This window comes from Pelodiscus sinensis, chromosome 1, assembly GCF_049634645.1.
Source record: "Pelodiscus sinensis isolate JC-2024 chromosome 1, ASM4963464v1, whole genome shotgun sequence".
NCBI classification, from domain to species: domain Eukaryota; kingdom Metazoa; phylum Chordata; order Testudines; family Trionychidae; genus Pelodiscus; species Pelodiscus sinensis.
The window spans coordinates 129,378,417-129,391,592 of record NC_134711.1 but is presented as its reverse complement, the minus strand read 5'-3'; the positions used below and the strand labels follow the sequence as shown (position 1 = coordinate 129,391,592).

Sequence of the window (13,176 nt, the reverse complement as noted above, 5' to 3'; positions counted from 1 at the left end):
TTTTTTGAGAACACATGAAATACACAGTTATCAGTACAGAGGGTTTTTTTGGTTTTTGGGTTTGTTTGGTTTTTTACAATAGATTGTTCTTTCTGGTCACACTCACACTAAAAAGATTTTCAAGTTGGTCCATCTAAATCATAATCTATCATGTTTTGACAGAGTGAATAAAAAGTTATATTTCTATAATATTCAAGGATTCATCAGTTTAATCACATGATTTATGGTGATGTAACAGGCTGTAAATTCAATATTCCCCCCTGTAAGTTATAAATTATATTGTAGGATCTCATCAGCTGAATTAATTAGCAAATATATATGGGATGGAACATAAAATAGGCTGTCCAGTCTGGGTTTTGTTCAACAGAAGGAAAATATTAGGGTAAACATAGAGACTAGTTGGGCAGTAAAGTGAACTTCTCACAGGGGCTGTAGAATCCTAAAAAAATGGAGCTGAAAATCAGCACAGGACACTCATCAAGAGCAGGTCTAAGCTAGGGGGCAATATTGACCCAAGGTACACAACTCCAACTATGTAGCAGGAGTCAATGTATCTTAAATTGAGATGCTGCAAGGTCTCCACTATGGGGGGATGACTGGAGAAACTCTCTAATTGACCCCCCCCCCGCCTTACATTTCTTGTTCTGGTGGAGTACTGGAGTCAATGAGAGAGTGATCAGTGGCCAATTTAATGGGTCTCTTACTAGACCCACTAAATTAATCTTGGGGGATTGATTGCAGCTAGGATCTCATGGTAAATGTGGACCTGTGCACAGCAGTGGTGGTTAATTAAATCAGTCTTGCCTATCAGTTACAAGGGAGTAGATCAGCAGACCCGCTAGAGGGCCTATTGATCCAAATGTTACTTCAATGTATGAATAAAAAGATTACTCTAAAATTGATGTTGTTTTTTCATACTTAATTCTAGTAAAATTGGCTGACCTTTAGTTAGCATTGCTCAGTTGGAAGGCTTTTTCAATGGCTTTTACGTACTATATTTTCTTAATTCTTATATATATATAAAGACCACAAAAGGTGAAATGTAAATAAGCTCTAGAAGACTCTGCTGTGTTATGTTTTCCTTCATGCATTTTCTTGCCTATAATAACTCAGCACTCTCCCTGTTGAGCATGTGTGTTTGAGAATATGATTGCTGATACAAGGAATGAAGGAGAAGGTCCTTCTTTGAATTTAAATGAAGGAATTTCATATTGGATCAGACTTGAAAATAAGAGGACTTTATATAAAAGTAATTGAAATATTGTGGTCATCTCCCAGTGTTGAGAAAAAAATAAAATTTCCTGTCCCTTATAAAAGCCAACCAACAAGAGCCTATTGTACTGTAGTTTGAAGCCCTCCCCTTAGTTCAAACACTAAGAAATTGAGGTCCAGCAGATAGATTTCTGAAACGGGCACTGGAATCCTGGCATCTTTCCTTGCCTCTGTGAGAGATTTTGGGCAAATCATTTTCAGTCTGTGTACCTGTCTCTCTATCTATAATATGGGGGAAATAATGCTTATCTCCTTTGTAAAGTACTTTGAATTATATGGATCATCAGCACTAAATAGTGCTAGTAGTGGTTTGAAAAAAGTACAATAATCAATTTTCGTTACAGGCAGTCCCCGGGTTACGTACAAGGTAGGGACTGTAGGTTTGTTCTTAAGTTGAATCTGTATGTAAGTCGGAATTGGCGTCCAGATTCAGCCGCTGCTGAAACTGACCGCCAGTTCTGACTTACATACAGAATCAACTTAAGAACCCCAAGCGTCCCCAAGTCAGCTGCTGCTGAAACTGATCAGCAGCTGATTCCAGGAAGCCCGGGGCAGAGCAACTCTGCCTCGGGCTTCCTGTAGTCAGCACTGGTCAGTTTCAGCAGCGGCTAAATCAGGACGCCTGGGGCAGAGCAGCTGGGGTGCTGCTGGGTTGCTCCAGTAGCGCCGCTCCTCGGCACTACTGGAGCAACCCAGCAGCACCCATCTGCTCTGCCCCAGGCGTCCTGATTCAGCCACTGCTGAAACTGACCAGCAGCGGCTGAATCAGGACCAGAGCAGCTGGGGTGCTGCTGAGTTGGACCAGTAGCACCCAGAGTGGTGCTGCGGGACCAACCGGCAGCACCCCAGCAGCTCTACCACAGGCGTCCGGAGAAAAGCCTAGTCTGCTGGGGGGGAGGGGGCGTACTAGCTGCGCCCCCCCCCCCCCCTCCCAGCAGACCAGGAAGACATGGGCAGCGGACCAAGACGCACCGCGGTCCCGCCGCCTGGGTCCTCCGCGGCTTTTCTCCCAGTCTCCCTGGTCTGCTGGAGACCAGCAGACCAGGGAGATGGGGAGCAAAGCCTCTGAGGACGCCGGCAGCGGGACAGAAGCGGGGCGTCTGGGCTGTCCCGCTGCCGGCTTCCCCCGCGGCTTTGCAAAGCCTCGGGGAAGCCGGCAGCGGAGCAGCCCAGGCACGCCTGGGGTGCCCCGCTTCCCGAGCCCCCCCCCTCGGCTTTGCAAAGCCTCGGGGGGGGGGGGGGCTTGGGCAGCGAGGCAGCCCAGGCGCGCCTGGAGTGCTCCGCTGCCGTCTTCCCCGCAGCTTTGCAAAGCCGTGGGGGGTGGGGGTGGGGGGGGCTCGGGCAGACCAGGCGCCCCTGGGCTGCCCGAGCCCCTCCACGGCTTTGCTCTGCGTCTTCCTGGTCTGCAGACCAGGGAGACGCAGAGAAAGCCCCAGAGTACACGGGCCGCAGGACCGCGGGGTCCCGCAGTCCAAGTACTCTGGGGCAGCCCCGGTCGTAACTGCGGATCCGACATAAGTTGGATCCGTGTAAGTCGGGGACTGCCTGTACTATTTCATTAGCAATTAACAATGGCAACAGAAAGTTGTTTTCCATAAGTATTAAGAGAACATTTTATAAAGAATAAGGGAAAGCTCCAGAAAGTATATATATTATTTTTAGGACTGTTAATCACAGTTAATTCACATGAGAATAATTGTGATTAATTACATGAGAACACCATTTGAAATGTAATTAATATTTTAGATTGTTTTCTATATTTTCAAATATATTTCTATTTCAAAACTGAATACAAAGTACATGGGGTTCACTTAATTATTTTTACTACAATAATTTGCACTATAAAAATGATAAGCAAATACTGTAGTGCAATCTCTTTTATTTTGAAAAATACAAAATACAAATGTAGGGGGGGAAGGGTTGGTGGTACATAACTGTACTCCAAAACAAAGAAAACCTTTAGAGCTTGCAAATCCACTCAGTCCTCCTTCTTAAGCCAATCACTAAGACAAAAAGTATGTTGTCCTCTTCTTATTTAGTGTTACTTGAAAGTTAGAACAGGTGTTCACAGGGCCCCTACAATGTTTTGTAGATAACATTGGAAGGTATTTATGTGCCAAGTATGCTAAACAATCATATGTCTCTTCGTGCTTCAGCCACCATTTCAGAGGACATGCTTCCACACTAATGATGCTCTTTAAAGAAAAATGTGTTAAATTTCTAACTGAACTCCCTTGGGGGGATGGATTTACATGTCTCCTGTTCTGTTTTCCCGGATTCTGTTGTATATTTCATATTAAAGCAGTCTCAGACGATGACCCAGAACATGTTTTTTTGTTTTTTTAAGAACACTTTCACAGCACATTTGACAGTGCAAAGAAAGTACCAATGTGAGATATCTAAAAATAGCTATAGCGCTCAACCTAAATTTTTAGAATCTGAAGGGCCCTCCAAAGTCTAAAAGGGAAGAGATGGTGGAGCTTTCTTTCAGAAGTATTAAAAGAACAACACACCCAGAAAATACAGAACCTGAACCACCATCAGAAAAGAAAATCAACCTTCTGTTGCTGGTATCTGACTAGATAAAGAAAATGAGCATGCTTCAGTCCACTCTTCTTTGGATCTTATTGAGCAGAACCAGTCATCAGCATGTGTGCATGTCATCTGGAATGGTGGTTGAAGCATGAAGCGACATATGAGTCTTTAGCACATCTGTCGAGTAAATATCTTGTAATACCAATTACAACAATACCTTAAAACTCCGGGTCTCCCTTTCAGGTGGCATTGTAAATAAGAAAAGGGAAGCATTATCTCCTGAAGATTGTAACCAAACTTGTTTGTGTGAGCAATTGGCCGAACAAGAAATAGGATGGAGAGGACTTTAGGCTCTAAAATGTTATATTTTATATTTGAATGCAGGTTTTTCAACATAATTCTACATTGGTAATTTCAACTTTTGTGATAAGGAAATTGCATTACAGAACTTATATTAGGTGAATTGAAAAATACTATTTTTTACATTACAAATATTTATAATAAAAATAAAGTGTTCTCTGTTGTAATTGAAATAAATATATGTGAAAATGAAAACATTGAAACATTTTAAATAAATGATTTTCTACTATTAACAATTCAGTTAATTGTGATTAAATTTATTTGCATGTTTAATAGTGATTAATTTTAATCACTTGACAGTCCCATGGTTTTTAAAAATCTTTCATCCATGCTTTCAAATAGTTTTATTAAATCTAATATGTAAAGTAAATAACTTCATTTCATTTAATTTATTTTGGTTAACAATAGATCTAGAAATTGTAGGGTTTGATTGATTGATTTATTTTTGCTACTTAGTACTGAAATGTTAATTGGTTTCAGGGAACCATCTTTGTGTGTCCTGGGGTTGTCCCAGATTGAAAGAGAGAGAGCGCCTCGTTTCATTAATGTGTAGGGATATTAGACAAGGTGATTATCCAAATTATAGTTTCCACAATTATGATTCTTTTTTAAAAAAAACCCTCTCAAGTTCCTTCCCACCTCAGCCATTTAACAAACTTCACCTTCCTATGAACTAAACATTTGTGACCAATATTATCCTACAGCTGTTATGTTTTAAGAAGTATTCCCATGTGATATACTATCAATTTAGGACATTTCAGGGCAATTGATAGGGGATTTGCAGCATGTTGTGCCATGCTAGCTCATGGCCATGATATTTAGTAATTCAGCAATAATGCAGTGTGTCCTTGAGCGATGATATACAATCTACAGCTGTCAATATTGGTATTACATAGTAGACATAAATCAGAGGATAGTGAAAGAGGGGGGATATCAAAGTGACATGGAGGACAACATTAAACTAGTATGTTGCTTAATTATTGTACTATTAATTCTATTTTATGCAATTCAGGAGTGGGGGAGGTAAAACCATCTTTATGTAAAATGATGTGTTTAGTGTGGCACTTTGAGTGAACCAAATTTCAAAATATTATACTTCCTGTTGACCTCATGTGGAACCCTGCACTTTAGGTAAATCTCAGATTATTGCTGTGTTCCTTATAACTTGAAATTCAGAGCATAAAACAATGACAATCCATGTGAAGCCAAAAAACTTGTTTTTAAAAAAAGGCCCATCAACGTGTCTCTACTCACAAATCTATTGTTTTCTGTTAATTGCCCAATAATAAATGAGGACATATATATTTGTAATGTGAGTGATGCTTCATTTTTAGGGGAATTGGCCCGACGTGAGAATAGGTTTCTCCTGTTTCTAATTTCTATGGGTTTATATCTCTAAAGAAAAATCCCTGATTTTTGATCAACAAGTTAAACTTTGTCATTGTCGATGTCATGTCAGAATACACAACATAAATGTCCTTAAATGAAACTCTGACCAATTCTCTGGCAGCTTTTTTATTTCTTATTTTGCCTGTCTGTAAATTTCAGTTATTTCAGTAAATTTCAGGGGACATTTTTGTTCATTGGTTTGTGTGTGTATTGTGGAATCAACATAAAAATCAACTCCTTTCAAGCCTAAGAATAGAGCATGCCAATAAAAACCATTTCCCTGTAGATCAAGGCTGTGTACTGCCCTTTCGAATGAAGAATTTCAAACTTCTGCTAGTTGGGTTATGTGTCAGGCTTCAAGCAACTAAAAAAGACTCATAACTGATCAAGCTGTTAAACAATAAGGCTACGTCTACACTGGCCCCAAATTCCGGAAAAGGGATGCAAAGCAGGTAAGTCAGCATAGGGAAATCCGCGGGGGATTTAAATATCCCCCGCAGGATTTAAATAAACATGTCCGCCGCTTGCAAGTAGGAATAAGAGATCCTCCGGAAAAGGGCTTTATTCCAGAGGATCGCGCCAGTCTAGACGCTTTTTTTCCGACTTTTCCTCAAGCCGGAAAAAAAGCAGCGGACATGTTTATTTAAATCCCGCGGGGGATATTTAAATCCCCCGCGGATTTCCCTATGCTGACTTACCTGCTTTGCATCCCTTTTCCGTTTTTAGGGGCCAGTCTAGACGTAGCCCATGAGAATACCATTTATTTAAATATTTTGGATATTTTCCATATTTGTAAATATATTGATTTCAATTACAGCACAGAATACAAAGTATACATTGTGAGCAAATATTAGCACTGGCAAAAGCAAAAAAAAAAAAAAAAGTATTTTACCCCATTATAAGTACTCTAGAAGTGCAATCTCTTTATCGTGACAATTGAAATTACAAATGTAGGATTATGCATAAAAAAAGCTGAATTCAAAAATAAAAACAGTGTAAAACTTTAGATCCTACAAGTCCACTCAGAACTACTTCTTGTTCAGGCAATCACTCAAACAAGTTTAGTTATATGTACAAGAGACAATGCTGCCCTCTCTTTTGCAATGCCTCCTGCAAGTAAAAATAGGTTCTCACTTGTCACTAAAGATGTTAAATATCGAGTAATTTGCTAGTCGAATATTTGATGGAATTTCCATCGACTACTCAACTAGTCAATAGGCACTTGCTTGGGCTCTTGTAAATTTCAAAGGAGGAATGTGGAACTCTGCATTCAGCCCTGGGCTCGCGGGATGTCCCGCAAACTCCGGGCTGCAGGGGGTGTGCCAGCTTTGAAATGTACAAGAGTCCTCATGGAGTCCTCAGTGGGGGCTCTTGTGCATTTCAAAGCATAAGCGCCCTCATGGAGTCCCTCGCTGACCTCAGGCTCTGAGTTCCCAGCTGATCCTGGGCTCAGCGCAGCATTTCCCCAGAACCCTGGATCAGCTGGGGACTCCCCAGCTGACCCTGGGCTCCACGCAAATGCCGCGGTGGCATTTCAAATGGACAGCACCATACAGGTGTTACCAGACTCAGACTGTGTGGCTCTGACCCTTTGAAATGCCGCCACAGTGGAGCCCGGGGTCAGCTCCGTGCGGTGCTGCATTGAAATGCCAATGCAGCGTTTCAAAGGGGCAGCACCGCACGGAGTCCGGGTACATCTCCATGCAGTGCTGCCACTTTGAAGTACCCCATCTTCCCTCCCACTTTGCTGCCTCTATCTGATAGAGGCAAGTGGGGGAAATGGACTAGTCGACTCAACTATCCAACTAAGCATTTGCAATCAGCAGAGCAGAGCAAGGAAATGTTGAACCTGAAGGACTGGCCTGTGATGAGAGAGACTTGGTAAGCAGGGACCCTTGCCTCTAGCGAAATCCCAGGGCAACAAAGGGGGCTCCATGAGTCTCTGAGGCACTTAAGTAACCTCCAAGAAATGCGGAACCCCCAGGGAGCTACCAAGGGACTTTGTCACAGGCATGTAAATGTTGAGTGGATCTGAAACATAAATACCTTGTAATGCCATCTAGTGAAGTGCCATGTGAACACCTATTATCACCTTCATGCAACATTGTAAATAAGTGGGCAGCATTATCTCCCACCTGCAAATGTGAACAGACTTATTTGTTTGACTGATTTAATTGCATAAGAAGTAAGACTGAGTGGACCGGTAGGCTGTAAAGTTTTACATAATTTTTTTTGAGTGCAGTTATATAAAAACCACTACATTTGTAAATTGCACTTTCAAGATAGAGATTGCACTACTTTATCATTTTACAGTGCAAATATTTGTACTAATATTATAAAGTGAGCAACTAACACTTTCTATTGTGTGTTGTAACTGAAATCAATGTATTGGAAAATGAAGAAAATATCCAAATGTTGAATAAATTTCAGTCACACTATTGCTTAACAGTGCAATTCAGACTGTGATGAATAGCAATTTTATTTTTAATCACAACTTTTGAGTTAATCACATGAGTAAATCATGATTAATTGACAGCCTTAGTTATAAGTGGTTTAAACACATAAATCACAAGATTTTTTTTTTAAATGGGAAGATTTTTTTCATTCTCTTTTTGAAAAGGGACTAAATCATATTTTCTCCAAAGTAAAGAAATATTCACATTTGATTATAGAACAAGCTAGAAAATCTTAGTCAAAAGGTAAATGCAAGGCAAAGCTTTAATTATAAACCAGAATTTTTTTTATGGATTGAATAATTTTGAATGAGTACATTTTAAGAAAATTGTGTTCAGCTTGCAGATATTTTACTTTGGAAATTAGACGATGGTTCTAACTATCGGAGGAATTGTGGTTTTGGAACAGAGTGGTGCAAACAAACTGAACTAACTTTAGAACAAATTGTTACAGTTATGAATAAGTCAGGTGTTGGGGTTGCTAGCAGTAGCATAGTAGACTTGATGACCCAGAGGTCACATTCAGTCCTATATTCCAGGTGTAGAAAAGGAAGCTAAATTTGTCAGGTTTCCAACTGACTTGGATCAGCTCTGTTAGAGTTCACAGCTAAATTCAGAGATGATGTGATTCAAGTCAAACATCATTAGGCATCTGATGACTTGGGTTTTGCCCATGAAAGCTCATGATTCTGTATATTTTGGTTAATCTCTAAAGTGCCACAGGGCAACTTGTTGTTTTTAAAATTACAGACTGTAACATGGCTACTCCTCTGAGATCAGTACGCAAGCATAACTTGCATGCCAAGCGGGAATAAGAGGGGGCTGTAGCTGTAAAAGCAAACAGATGCTTGTGCTTTTCTGCTCTGTTAACAAAATTAAAAGTGCTACAAATGTGTATCAAAGGTGTAGAAAACAATGCATGCTTAAGTACATCATTTGAGAGGTAGTATGCCATGATATAACTATGAACTGTGCCTCAATTGTTTGCCTGGAAAGGGGCAGATTTGAAATGGTACATAAACCCTTAGGGTATGTCTACACATCAAAGTTAATTCGAAATAACAGCCATTATTTCAAATTAACTTTAATAGCATCTTTACAGGCAAACCGCTATTTCGAATTAAATTCAAAATAGCAGGGCACTTAATTTGAATTTGGTAAACTTCATTCTATGAGATGTAACACCAAACTCGAATTAGCTAATTTGAAATAAGTGCAGTGTAGACACTTATTTTGAAATAGGGGGCCTCCAGCCCTTCCCAGGGTGCCCTGATGGCCACCCCAGCCTCAGGCAAGAACACTCCTATCCCTCCCCTACCTTCTCCAGAGCCCTTAAAGGGGTAGACTATGGCCACAGTGCCTGTGCCAGCTCCAAGCCTGCCAGCCCAGAGCCAGCAGTGGCCACCGGGGCCCCTGACCCAAAACATGAGCCAGCAAGCCATTGGCAGTCAGCCCACCACTGCTCCCCAGGAGCAGTCTGCCAGCTCCCAGGAGCCTGTCAGGGCCCAGAGAAGGTGGGCACCTTCCTGGTCCAGGGCGGAGATCAGAGTGGACCTTACTCAGGTTTGGGGGGAGGATGTCCCCAATGTCCATGATCTCCGTACTAGATGGAGGAATGCGGCCGTCTAGGGCAGGATAGCTGCCAGCCTGCCCACCAAAGGCCACATGTGATCCCAGGAGCAGGTTCGCATGAAAATCAAGCTGGTCCAGTGAGACACCCTAACCCTGAGCCCTGAGCTTCCCCTCCTACTTCTTCCCCTTGCTTCCCCCTTCTAGCACCCTCCTCCCAGGTTTCCCCTCTCCCACCCTCTCTCCTGAAGTGTAACCTGGACTGTGTGATTGACGAGTCCTCTGTCCCGGCAGCATAGGTATCCCTCTCACAGTGTGAAGCTGTTGCTAAGCCACAAATCTCTGGAAGCTGCTCTGTTTACACAGACCTCCACGAGCAGAGACAGACCCAACTGAGCTACACGAATGTCTCTCCCAGCCATTCATGAACCAACAATAGAGAGGTTTCAGCCCCTTTCCCTCAGCTCTCCAATCTTGCTCCCCAGAACTGTGCCATCTTGCCCTGGTCAGAAGCTTGGTATGGGTATGACCTAATCTGCCCCTCCCTCAATGTGGAGAGGATAGACGCTAACTAATCTTGTAATCTGAGCTGAGATTTCCCAAGCACTTCAACCCAAACATACTTTTCTTAATGAAATACACAATTTATCTTTCTGATTTTATAAGTGATTATAAACAGTAAGCATAGAGGTCAAAGCTGGTTACCTAAGAAAATTCAGACTGCAGATTTATTTTATCAATTAAAAGGGATTTGAATCAAGCAGTTTTTTTCACTCTGAGAGATGGTACAAACAAGTCACAGATCTTTAATACACAGTCTGGAATTCTCCTCTAACCTGGGGCCACCTTTCTAGTTCAAAGTCTTTGCCTTTTAGCTTTTTCTTCCAGGAATTGAGTTGCAAGGAGAATAAAACTAAGTGATTATGTCATTTTCCCCTTTCTAAGATCTCTGATTGATATGTGGCTGTCCAACCCCGTTGGTCAAGCAGCTTCCATTGTCTACTTGTTTCTCTGAGAAGTCTTCTGGACTGGTCATTGGAAGTGCAGATTTCCTTTAATGGACCATCGGCATGGTTGGCTACACCTTTGTTATACTTAAAAGGCTGGTAGTGAGTGTTCCCAACCTCACATCATATTTAAGAAACATATAAAGCATTACTTCATAACTTCACATATGATAGCACATAGCAGCCAAAAAGATCTTAATGTTCAGCAGATCAGGATTTTTAAAATGATACCTCATCAGGCATACTTCATACAAAACACATCCTGATTATACAGCAGCGGTGAATGCAAGGGTTCCAAGGTACTGTTTTGAGATACAGGATAGCACATTCTTTTTTCTTATGCCATCTTCATTTTGCCCCCCATCTAGCTCTTGACCATACATTGTAATGACCTCTCCTACATTTTGGCCTTGGCAGGTGAAAGACTATGGTCTTAGGAAAATATTGAGTCTCATCTACAAAGCAAAATTTTGTAGGTACAATCCCCAAAATAGACTCCTGCTTCATTTTCACCAACACAAAGGCTACGTCTAGACTGGCCCCTATTACGAAATAGCCATGCTAATTTCCAACTTTGGAATAGGGAAATCCGCGGGGGATTTAAATATCCCCCGCGGGATTTAAATAAACATGTCCGCCGCCTTTTTTCCGGCTTGGGGAAAAGCCGGAAAAAAGCGTCTAGACTGGTGCGATCCTCCGGAATAAAGCCCTTTTCCGGAGGACTTTCAAGTAGGAATAAGAGATCCTCCAGAAAAGGGCTTTATTCCGGAGGATCGCGCCAGTCTAGACGCTTTTTTCCGGCTTTTCCCCAAGCCGGAAAAAAGGCGGCGGACATGTTTATTTAAATCCCGCGGGGAATATTTAAATCCCCCGCGGATTTCCCTATTCCAAAGTTGGAAATTAGCATGGCTATTTCGTAATAGGGGCCAGTCTAGACGTAGCTAAAAGGAATTTGTGGTCAGTTGTGCACAAAGGTTAGGTCCAGTGATGAAATGTAATGTCTCTGGCACAGGCAGTGAAAGAAAGAAAAAAAAATTGAGCACTGAGGTTTTGTGGTCAAATTCCATTAGAAGACACTCTGTCTAGGGATTCTCCATAATACATTTGGAAATACACTGGGTTTTGTGTTTAGAAATTGAATTGGCTGATAGTGTTAGGTTTTGTCACGAAATGTGGCAGTTTTGATTATAGCTTTCATGCTATAATATAAATCTGCTCCAAGCATGGTTACATGGCACTGGTGAATAGTGTTTTTCCCTTAAAGATTCATGCCTCTATATAAAATGATGAAAGCAGTGAAAATAGTTTCATAGAGTAGGGAAAATTTTGTTCATTAAGCATGCAAAAACCATGTTCTCACAATGGCAATTATTTAAAGAGTACTATATTTTGCTTTCTCAAAGAACTAAATAAACCTTGTAAGTTACTCATTGAAACCAAAAGGCCATTTCAGATCAAATAAAACAAAATATCTGTTTTATTTCAGGTGTGTTTTATCATTTTAAAAATAAATAAATAAATACATCTAACTATATTTCAAAACAATGTCTTTTCAAAATATTTCGTATCAGAAGTGTTAAAATGAAACATGTCTTTCAAAATATATATCCAATATTATTTGCCTATTTCGGTCTAAATTATCAAATAGTTGTGGATTACCTGAAACTGCATTTTTCAGTAAATAAACTATTGATCTAAAAAAATTACTTGGCTCTCATTACTTTTTTTGCTGGCTGGGGCTTCCCAGAGTAGGTCTGCCCATGGCTAGACTATTTCAGCTGACGTGGACTCATAGAGATTGGGCTCCAGGCCTGTACATTAAGGTGTAGATAGGCTGTCTTGTTTTTAAAGGAGCAGTCCCATATTTAAGCCCTACGTTTTTTTTTTTTAATGGGCAAATTGTCCCATGTTATCTCTCTCCCCTCACATCAGTACTGGTGGGTCCTGCTGCTGGCCAGATCCTTGCATATATATTAATACTTGATTAAAAAAAAAAGTAAGGTGAATATTATTTTTAGAATGCTTCAAACAATACATGTTTACTGCTAAGCAGATCTTAATTTTTACTCCTTTTTGAACACATTACCTTGCAACAGGTACTCACTGGTCACACATTTAAATATTATTCTTATACATTTCTAAATTTTTGCTGTCTGCTCTTGATAAAACTTTTTTTTCCCTGAAGGTGCACAAAACAAAATTTAGTTTCAGATGCTTGAAGCTTTCTTGAGTGTGTTACTCACTAAATGTAGTGACTAAATACTGTACATTCAATTCTCTCTAGTGCTGGACTGCAGTGTGTCTATATTCTGGATACTGGGAGTCCTCTATTGACGCACACATAGTAGCACACTAGTGTTATATTAACATAATATAGCAGTGCCTGAATGGTAGAGAGAGAGACCACCCAGCAATATCTTGGTTTCTGGGTGGGCCACTCTGACACTACTTCTTTCTCTTGAAGCTTAATTTTTAAATTGCTACCAAATAACTTGGGAGAAAAATCTGGTCAGAAAAGGGCAAATGATCTAATTTCAAAGCCACATCAGGGTGGGTCTAACATGGGTGGGTGACACAGTTCAGGATAAATA

The 13,176-nt window shown here is 40.8% G+C and overlaps 1 protein-coding gene across 1 annotated transcript in view; it reads left to right on the top strand.

Annotated features, from left to right (window-relative positions):
- Nucleotides 1-13,176, top strand: part of LOC102453877 (potassium voltage-gated channel subfamily KQT member 1-like) — a 723,768-nt gene that overhangs the window by 251,429 nt on the left and 459,163 nt on the right. The gene's annotated exons all lie outside the window — the stretch shown is intronic.